The sequence below is a fragment of the Medicago sativa genome, chromosome 6 (genome assembly GCF_051527215.1).
Source record: "Medicago sativa cultivar Bolivia chromosome 6, Bolivia_mono, whole genome shotgun sequence".
Lineage (NCBI taxonomy): Eukaryota > Viridiplantae > Streptophyta > Magnoliopsida > Fabales > Fabaceae > Medicago > Medicago sativa.
In genome coordinates, this window is record NC_140754.1 from 78633542 (window position 1) to 78644216 (window position 10675).

Genomic DNA, 10675 nt, shown 5'->3' on the forward strand with positions numbered 1-10675 from the left:
ATACCGGAGAACACATAACTAGCTTTCTGGTTCATGCTACTTATACAATACCAAGTAATTTCAATCTAGAAAACAAGGAACCGGAATCGCATATGCTAGTTTTCAGTGCAGTTATTTTTTATTTTTTTAAATTCCAACTTGCTTACTTAAATACTTCATTCTTGATGTTATTACTTGCTTATATTTATTTTTTTAATGCTCATTCTAGTATTAGTTTCTTGTTAAAAAAAACTATATTTTAGTTTTTCACTTTTTCTAAAGTTCTATTTTTTTTATATCATTTTTAAATAGTTACAGAGATATATCAATTATGTGATAAAGATCAATCATATGCCTTGTCAAAAAAAATTAAAAAATCAATCATGTGTAGACACCACTACTACATTCACAACTACACAAAGGTTTGATACAAGAGAAGCTTTAGTAAGTTGGGCTTGGGAGATAGCAATTAGAAATAAAGTGGCTGTTACCATTACTAGATCAAATACAGAAACCGTAAAGAGAGGAAGAAGTAGTAAATTAATCTTGGGTTGTGACAAGGGTGGAAGGTACAAGCAAGTTGTAAGTTCAACACAAAGTGCCACGAAAATATGCGGGTGTCCATTCAAAATTATATCAACACCGTTGAAAGATGGTCTCGGGTGGAAAGTTGAGGTAAAATGTGGATTTCAAAACCACGAGTTACCTGATAGATTGGAAGGTCATGCATTTGTGGGACGTCTAAATGCAGATGAACATAAACATGTTGAAGATTTGGCAAAACGTCGTGTTCCACCAAGACACATACTTCTATTATTGCAAGAGAGAGACCCAGAGAATGTCACTCGAATCACACAAATATATAAGAAGAAGAGTACGCTAGACAAAAAGGTGAGAGGTAATAGAACAGATATACAACAGTTGCTAACGTTGACAGATGATGAAAATTATGTCAGTTGGAGTAGAAGAAGAGATGACTTAGATGTAATGAAAGATATAATGTGGGCGCATCCAGATTTAGTCAAGTTGTTGAGTCGGTTTCCAATTAAGTTGATTATGGATAGAACATACAAAACTAATAAATATAGATTGTCGTTGAGTATTAGAGAAGCACATTTGCAGTTGCATTTGCTTAGATGGAATCTGAGCGAAAAGAAAACTTTTGTTGAGTATTAGAGAAGCTGAAAGGTATGATTATTAAGGAAAGCTTATTTCCTCAAGTCATTTTGACTGATAGGGATCTTGCTTTGATGAACGCCATTGAAATTGTATTTCCAAATAGTGTTAATTTGCATTGCCAGTTTCACATAGACAAAAATGTTGGAGCAAAATGCAAGAAATATATTCCAAACGATATATGCAAAAGGTTGTGATCAAACTGTGGAAAGATCTCGTACAATTGCCTAATGAGGTTGAGTATCAGCAACGATTGCAACAGTTTGAGCAAACATGTGTTGGTAGCAAAACGTTTGTCGATTACGTGAAAGATACTTGGTTAACTCCTCATAGACAAAAATTTGTCGGAGCATAGGTAGACAAAGTGATGCATTTGGGCAACCAAACGACTAATAGGTATGATTAAATTGAAATTTTATTTTATATATTTTAATTTTTAATTTGAACATTTTTTTTAATAGCATTGGATTGACTTATATGTGATATTTTGTTTCATATTAGCGTAGAGTTTGCTCATTGGAAACTGAAGCAAATGTTGGAAAACAGTAAAGGTGACTTGTGCAAATGTTGGAAGGGCATGCATGATAACATGAAGTTGCAATTAGGAAAACTCATAGTTTCATTTCAGAAAAGTTTTTATGAAGTTGAGCACGCACACACAAGTCCATTTTATGAAAAAATTGTGTGGATTTGTTTCTAGAGCTGCTTTGAGACGCATTGTTGTTGAGTTTAAAAGAGTTAGATATATGGAAATCGACGAATCGACATGTGGTTGCAGACTCATAACAACATATGGATTGCTTATGCTTGTGAGTTAGGAAGATATAAAATTAGTGGTATGCATATACCATTAGAGTCAATTCATATTCAGTGGAAGAAATTAAGCATGGAAGGTCAACAAGAGGAAGACACGGAAACTGGATCTGAGCTAGACATGAAAAGGTTTCGTTCACTTGACATTATTGGAAAACGAGCATTGAAAAGTAAGGTTCTTGAACTTGCTTATCTAGCTACGAGTTCAATGTGCCCACCTCCCGACAAAGTTAAAACCAAAGGAGGAGTGAAGAAGGATAAAGGAAAGGTACCAAAGGGATATGATGTGTATCGTGATCCTTCATATTGGGAGCATGTTGACAATGAATATTATGACTCTCAAGGATCATCAAAGAGGTTATGTACACAATCATCCCAACCCTCTCAAAAGCAATCATCTCAAAAACAGCCATCTCAGCCGTCACTGAAGCTACCTTCTCAGAAACAGTCATCTCAACCATCTCAAAAGCTACCATCTAAACAACAACCATCACAGAAACTACCCTCTCAGTTGTCTCAGCCCTCCCAAAAACAACAAGAATTTGATAGGTTATTAAGACAATTTCCCGAACATATTCATCCATATGTAGATGACATAGTCAATGTTTCTCCTGATGGAAATTGTGGATTTAGGGCGATTGCACTGTTACTTGGATATGGTGAAGAAGGATGGCCTATAATCCGTAGAGAGTTGTATATATATATATATATATATATATATATATATATATATATATATATATATATATATATAGAGAGAGAGAGAGAGAGAGAGAGAGAGAGAGAGAGAGAGAGAGAGAGGTGGTAGTTTATGTAAAGTGGTGCCGACCTTTGCTAGTGTATTGTAAACATGAATGAAACCATACATTTATCATGGGATCAAAGATGAGGGGATGGTGTCAAGTATTTACGCAATAATAAAGTTCTCTCATAAGTATGTAACACAAATTTTTGTTGAATTCAATACTATGAGGTCATTTTCTCATTACGCTTCATAAAATTAAGAGTGAAATAGAAAGATATATGAGTAAAATAATAAAGCATATAAGAGAGAGAGAGACAGAGAGAGATGTCGACCTTTGCCACACATTTATAAGGAGTTCAAAGATGATGAGACGGTGTAAAATATTTACGCAACAAACACATCGGTAATGTCAGTATCTAACTTTGAATTTGTTTGATTCAATACTATGAATTCACTTTCACATACACTACACGAAAATAAACAGTAAAATGAAAGAAATGTATGTAACTGAAATAATAAAGTCTATCGACACGGTTACGAACTAGTACGTCAACATAAAAAAATATAATTAATATGTTGAACTTAATTTCCCTTTTAATCCCGTATTTCATCATGCACACGAAAATAGTATCCTGTTTTTGAGATTATAGTGGCCTAATTTCGAGGGTTATTGGAAAACAATGACGTCTCCAAGAAAGTTTATTAAAATTGGAAAACATCAGAAACACCCTTCAAAAAGTAATAAATTGATCTTTCTTAGTAGATTATGTGTACCTATGGTATTAACACCGGAGGACATTAATTTAAAAACTAGTTAGGTTTAAGTAATTGTACAAAGTTTACATAATTTTCAAACTAATTATTTTCTCCTTATTACTATTAAGGGAAAATTACACTTACCTCCCTTGAGGTCTCTTTAAATGACACAAACACCCCTTCTAATTTTAAATTATATGCTAACCTCCCCTAATATCTTATCAAATAGACAGACATCTTCTTAATTAATACTGTTAGTTTATCCGTTAAAAAAAACAAATGACATAACTTTTTTGTAAAAGCATAATTACAATTTCGATAATACTGCTGTAAACCAAAAGCACGTCATTCATAATTTGGCAGTTGATGACACTCAATTTACTACCCAAATACTTCTCCAGATCCACATACAACGACATCTTTATTCATGGCAGTAGCTATTTTAGCAGCAAAAATTTGTTTTTAAACATGGTACTTACTTATCACAAACTAGAAAACAAATGAAATTGTTTTGTCAAGAATTGAGGGTTGATGATCGTGCCTTTATCCCTCATTGTCCATGTACCATGCCATTGTTTTTCATTCTCTCTCCACAACTGGACAAATTTCTCCACTGCCTCTCTAACTAGTAATTAAACTAAGATTTCTAAACACAAGAGTTAAAGTTGAATTAAGTCAATAAATATGTTTTGGCCTTAGGCTGCGATTTTTATTGCCATAATAAAACTGCCAGTGAATCAAGTAGAATTAAGAAGCTTATTAATGGAGGTCAAAACTGGGTTTCCTTCCATCAACTAGGGTTGTCAATGAACCTAACCAACTCGACAATAGTTTGGAACTCGATTCGACAATTAACTCGTTGAACTTGGTTCATGAACCAAAATGAGCCGAACTTGAGCTGAAAATTAAGTTCGTTAAATAAATGAGCCGAACATGAGTTGTATATAATTCGACTCGGTTGATTCATGAGCAGACTCGATAATATATATATATATATATATATATATATATATATATATATATATATATAGATTAGTAATAACTAATAAAGTACACAATCTTAAATATTAAAAGATAAAATATGTAATTTACTACAAGCTTCCTCTAGTATTTATGTACTTGGTTTTAGAGGACTTATCTATTTTAATTAACAATAATTATAATAGAAAAGAGAAAGAAGGAAGGAAAAAAAAACTAATAACATAGTTGTGTACGCTTTTTAACCAAGTGTAACAAAATTAGTCCCACATCGGTTACTTTAAACACATTAGAGAGGAGGAATCATTATAAAAGAGAGCTCATGTATACTAAGTTCCCTACATTATAGTATTATAAATTATAAGTAGTACTACTTTTTTACATAGTAGTCCTAAGACCAACATGGTCCACATTTTTATATTTGTTTAATTTTTGTTTTTCTAAAAAAATAAATTAAAAGGTCAAGATATAATTTTTTGACAAAAATAGAAAAGAAACAAAAACTTTTGAAATATGTTGCTCGAGCAAACGAGCTGAATCTATCAAGCCGAACCGAGTTGTTCGTGAACTTTAATCGAGGTCGAACTTGAGTCAAAAAAATAGTCCGTATCGAACTCGAGTCGAGTTTCGAGCCGAATCAATTCTTATCGAGTTGAGATCAGATGAGTTCGACTCAACTCATTTCCAGCCCTAACTTTTGAATTATGTTGCTCGAGCAAACGAGCTGAATCTATCAATCCAAACCGAGTTGTTCGTGAACTTTAATCGAGTCGAACTTGAGTCAAAAAAATAGTTCGTATCGAACTTGAGTCAAGTTTCGAGCCGAATCAATTCTTATCGAGTCAAGCTCAGATGAGTTCGACTCAACTCATTTCCAGCCCTAACTTTTGAATTATGTTGCTCGAGCAAACGAGATGAATCTATCAAGCCGAACCGAGTTGTTCGTGAACTTTAATTGAGTCGAACTCGAGTCAAAAAAATAATTTATATCGAACTCGAGTCGAGTTTCGAGCCGAATCAATTCTTATCGAGTCGTGCTCAGATGAGTTCGACTCAACTCATTTCCAGCCCTATCCCTTATTCATTTCGTGATTATTGTTTTGCTATGTTAATTCTCAAATATTAGAATTGTGTAATTTTGGTTTCTTAAGTTTCATTTGCCCAAATTTGTACAAATAAAAACTTTTATTAATTAGCACAAATTGAGTTTATTAAATACGAGTTTAATGTAAAAACTGTTAGCATGTCACAAATAATGTGACTTCACCAACACACGTTGGCTTAGTTGGTAAGGAACGGGCCACTTCCTTGCAGAAGGTTGTGTGTTCGATTCCCTCTGCCGATGTGAGGGCAGTGTTGGTGGGTGATCTGTAAGTACCTCTATAAATGCCCTTTGGGCCCGGAGGCGTGCCCTGACCCTGGTGGTGACCGGAGCCGAACCCACCTAAACTTTTTGTAACCAAAAAAAAAAAAATGTGACTTCAAGAGTCTGTATCTATCTATCTATCTATCAATATATTTTATATATCTTTGAATTAGAAACTGCTTCATTCTAATGCTTGTGCCTATGTGGCACTTCTAAAAAAAGCTTCTCATAGTATTAACAATTTGGCTTTCTATCTTACTATAACAATAACAATTAAATTAAATTAATAAATCTCAAATTCATGAGTTTTCTCAACTATAACAATTTCATTTAATAACTACTCCAAAATTTCTAGACAAAATGCTTAAACTTAAATTCCTTCTACTTCTAAGAAGATGAGAAAATGAAAATCAAGCAAGGTACGTGATTTGTTTTTATTAAAAAATAATGGTAGGTACTAATAGAGAGAAAAAAAGTGGATCAAAGTTCTATATTATTATTATTATTATTATTATTATTATTATTATTATTATTATTATTATTATTATTATTATTATTATTATTATTATTATTATTATTATTATTATTATTTTGAAAGAATTATTATTATTATTATTGTTATTATTTATTTTTTTGACAAATTTTATTATTTATTTATTGTAAACTAAACTTAAAATACACTTTAGCTAACATTTTAATGATGTGATACCTTTAAAAATTATTTGCACACACCAAATTTGAGTTTATATCTTAAGGAAATTGTGATAATGTGGAGTCATTAAAAAAAGTATTAAACTCTCTTGAAATCTTGCCAACTTCTCATATTCCATATCTCTTTTAAGTACCGCAGTTAAAACCACCTTAATTTGCCAGTTACAAGATAGGAGTAAAAATACGATACCAATATAAATATGAAGCATTTTATGTAAGACCCGCATTTCACAACTACCTATTTTGTATCCTCATTCTCCTATTTATCAACCTCTTGATAGGACAATGTGTTTTCCACTCAAATCTATTATAATAAGTAGAGTGCCTTCAGAAATATAACTTCTCAATAGAAATATAGATTTCATGATCTACTACAATTTACCCTTCATAATCTATTTTGCTTTAAAGTAGTTGTAGTTGTCTACTACTTTTAATATGTAATGTTAGCATTTGCATGTCCGTGTACTTTTTATGCACAAGAGATGTACTTTTAATCCGTTAGATTGGTGTTTGGGACTTCATGCTCGATGAAATCGGAACCAACGGTGTAACTTTCAATTGTATCTAAACCTATCTATATCAATATCTATCTATCTATATTCTATATCTAAAATAAACTTACACTTAACCGTATGCATGCATTATGCTTAAATGGCACTAAACTTAGGTCATTCTTTGTCAAACATTGTGATCTATATTCTATATCTAAAGTAAATTGAGTTAACCATGTGCATGCATTATGCTTACGTGGCACTAAACCTAAAATGATTCTTTGTCAAACGTTGTGTTGATGTGGTACACTTAAAAAAACACTTCTCACTATTTCTTATTCTATCTAAATAGTTTCAAAATTTAAAGGTCTTGAATATATAACACTAAGATAAGATGAGCGGGTTATGTTGGTCTTTATGTACATATAATTTACCATTCACATCCAATGTTGGAATTGGAAGATCAGATATACTCTGATTTTATTTAATAATAAGATGAGTGGGTTATGTTGGTCTTTATGTATATGGTTATCGAATGCAAATGTAAAATAAAAATAAAAATTACGCAAAGTCACAAGTAAGCCAGCCAAACCGTTGACTAAATATATCCGAACCAATAAAAGTTGGAGTAGAATTCAAACAGTGGAGATTTGATAGAAAACTTTAAAAGATGCTAATTTATCAACATACGAATTGTTATTTTAATAATTATGAGAGAACTTAAATAAAATATAAGAAAGTAAAAGTAAGTGGTTACATTGCCTATTTTCCAAGAACATGATCAAAAGATGAAAAGCCCAGGACAACCATGACTATTTCAACGTTTTTTTATGAGCAATATTGACAACAAGCATGGTTATGACATATGTCTCTAAACTTATCAATTATTATAAGATCAACCAAAAACTATATTCATTGTCCTTAAAATATTTACATAAACATGATATATAAATCAATACAAATTCTCTTATGTTGAAACAACATTTATATTTATTATAAATTAGTATTAACCATAAAAATATCACTATATTTCAAAAATATTATAAATCATTGAATTGTATATGATCATACTTATCACAATTTGATTTTCTCATTTGTAAAAATATACATTGTAAGTGCTATTTTAATAATCAAACTCGTGCAACACACGGGTTATATACCTAGTGATTATAATAAGAGTCAAATATTAGTGATGATCTAACGATTATAATTGATAGTGTAAAAACACTTTACATTTACTTGTAAAAACTCTTTATACTTACTATGTATATAGACTAAATCCTTTCAACACTACCAAAACAAAAAGACTACATCCTTTAAATATTCCAATCACAATTGGGTCTCTATATGTTGGTGTTTTTTCTTTCAATCGGTTCAAACCAATCGATATGTCCTAACTCCCTCCACAAAAATTCAACCGATTGGAAGGAAAAGAAGGTATTGATGGTACTAACATTTGAGATATTTGGATTCTCAATTCAAGCAATTAGAGCATAAGATCAAAGTTGCATAGTAATTGTAATAGTTAAGACTCAAATTCTATTATTGGTATTACTGACTAAGGAAGCTTTTATTGTGATATTTTTTTTAACTATGCAGTTGTTACTTGTTAGACGTGGGGTTCTAGCAAAAATCAATTATGTAAGACCAGATTCACTTTCTGATGATCGTGACGTTGAAAATTTACTTGATAGGCTTAAGTTCAATGATGTTGATAATTAATAGAAGTATTCAATTTGTCAAAGACTATGCTCGTGCTGATTACATTATGGGGTTCAATGCAAAAGACATGGTGTATAATTCTGTTCTTTCATTTTTCAATCATCTCAATACTTGATTTTACCAAGAGTATATATCAAGTTCTATGAAACAAATTTAATGCTATGTACTAGGTTGTCACTGGAGTATTATTTATGTAGTAAAGAGTAACTTATTATGCAATAGCAATTACACAAAATTAAGTAGCTTAGTGGATTACTTCGTGTTGTTAATGTTAATGGATATGGATTAGGAATGTTGACTATTTATTTTGCTCAAAAAAAAGAAGAAGTTGACTATTTATTGTGAATTTTGACAAATAAAATCATCTTCGATTAATATTTGAGGACAAAATCAAAAAAAAAAAAATTAAAAGAGTGTGTGTATTTTAGAGCTGTCAAAATGGGTCGGGCCGCATGGGCCGGCGCATTTAGCCCGAATAATTATAGGGGTTGGGCCTTAAATATTGAGCCCAAATTTTAATAGGTTTTTTAACCCGGCTTGAAAAGCCCGGTACCCGTTAGGGCTAGCCCGAACGGGCCGCAGGTAGCTGTTAGCCCGCATAACAAAAAAAATTCTATAAATTATATATATTTTTCAAATAATTCTTTACTTAGTTGATTATCAAAGTAAAAAATAAAAGTGAAAATTCAATGAATTAACACAAATATAAATGTAATATAAAATTATATTTGCTTGTTTTGTTATTTATAATTTTAAAGATCGAATATATAAATATCTATAACCATAACATATCTAATTTATTTAAAATTGCTTTCCTCGCCATTTTAGTTTACGACGTTTGTACAAAAATGTTTACAATTTATTTTTGTGTTAGGCATTATATAAACATATTAAAAATATTATTTATAAAAATATTTATAGGAGTTTTTATAGTACTTTTTTAAAATAAAAAAATGTAATTTTTAATACGGGCCAGCCCGTTTAGCTCGCGGCCCGTGTAGGGCCGGGCTCGGGTAGTATATTTCCAACCGGACTTTTTGGCCCGGCCCGATAAAGCCTGAAGCCCGTCAGGGCCGGCCCTAAACGGGACGGGCCTCCCGTTTCGACAGCTCTAGTGTGTTTCATAAATAAGATTTTAAAATTAAGTTTTTTTTTGACAGAATTTTAAAATTAAGTTTTCAAATGTTCTTTGAACCAATGGTATAATTCAATTTAAAATACTTCAACGCCCCCTCTTTACACAATTCTAAACCCAATTGAATCACAAACAAGGTAAAGGCTACGAGTGTCCTACCAGTGCATATGACCTGAATTTTTTTTTTTTTGTTGCAAAAGGGATGTGAACCATTGGATGTAATTTGAAGATTTTCAATGGTTGAGATTAGTAGGTTAAGTGACCCTCTAAGTTTCTATGTTTTTAACATATATATTGATTTAATGAATGCAATTGATTTTGAAATAAATTATCACAAAGGGTGTTTTTGTCAATGTTGAAAAAGCAATGTATAGTTTGAAGTGTTGGGCTTTTTGGAATAGTTTATGGGTTTTGTCGATTTGATATGGGTTTGGCTTGTAATTTCAACAAAAGAATTATGCTCTTTACCCAACACGTTTTACTCGCTCCTAACTGAAAAGACTAAGATGTCCCTGCGTGAGTTGACTCACGCTAGTTTTAAATTTGTATGGGTTAACTCACGTTGCGTGCTGTTTTAAGGACTAGGCTGACGAGAGGAGTGGTTTTTCGCCGATAAAGCTTGTGTTTTCACCGGAGTAAAGGACAAAAAAACCATGGGCAGTGGTGGTGGCAAGATGATGGTCCCTGAAAATAAGTTGTTTTCATCGAAGAAGAGACAGGAAAATGCAGTGTTTTCACGTGTTAACACATCAACGTGTAAAAAAAATTATGACGTGTTATGTTTTAATTGGATAACAATAGGA

At 31.7% G+C, this 10675-nt stretch overlaps 1 pseudogene; it reads left to right on the top strand.

Annotated features, from left to right (window-relative positions):
- The first annotated feature begins 330 nt into the window (after nt 1–330).
- LOC146917077 (uncharacterized) lies at nt 331–8737 on the top strand (annotated as a pseudogene).
- Nucleotides 8738–10675: the final 1938 nt, after the last annotated feature.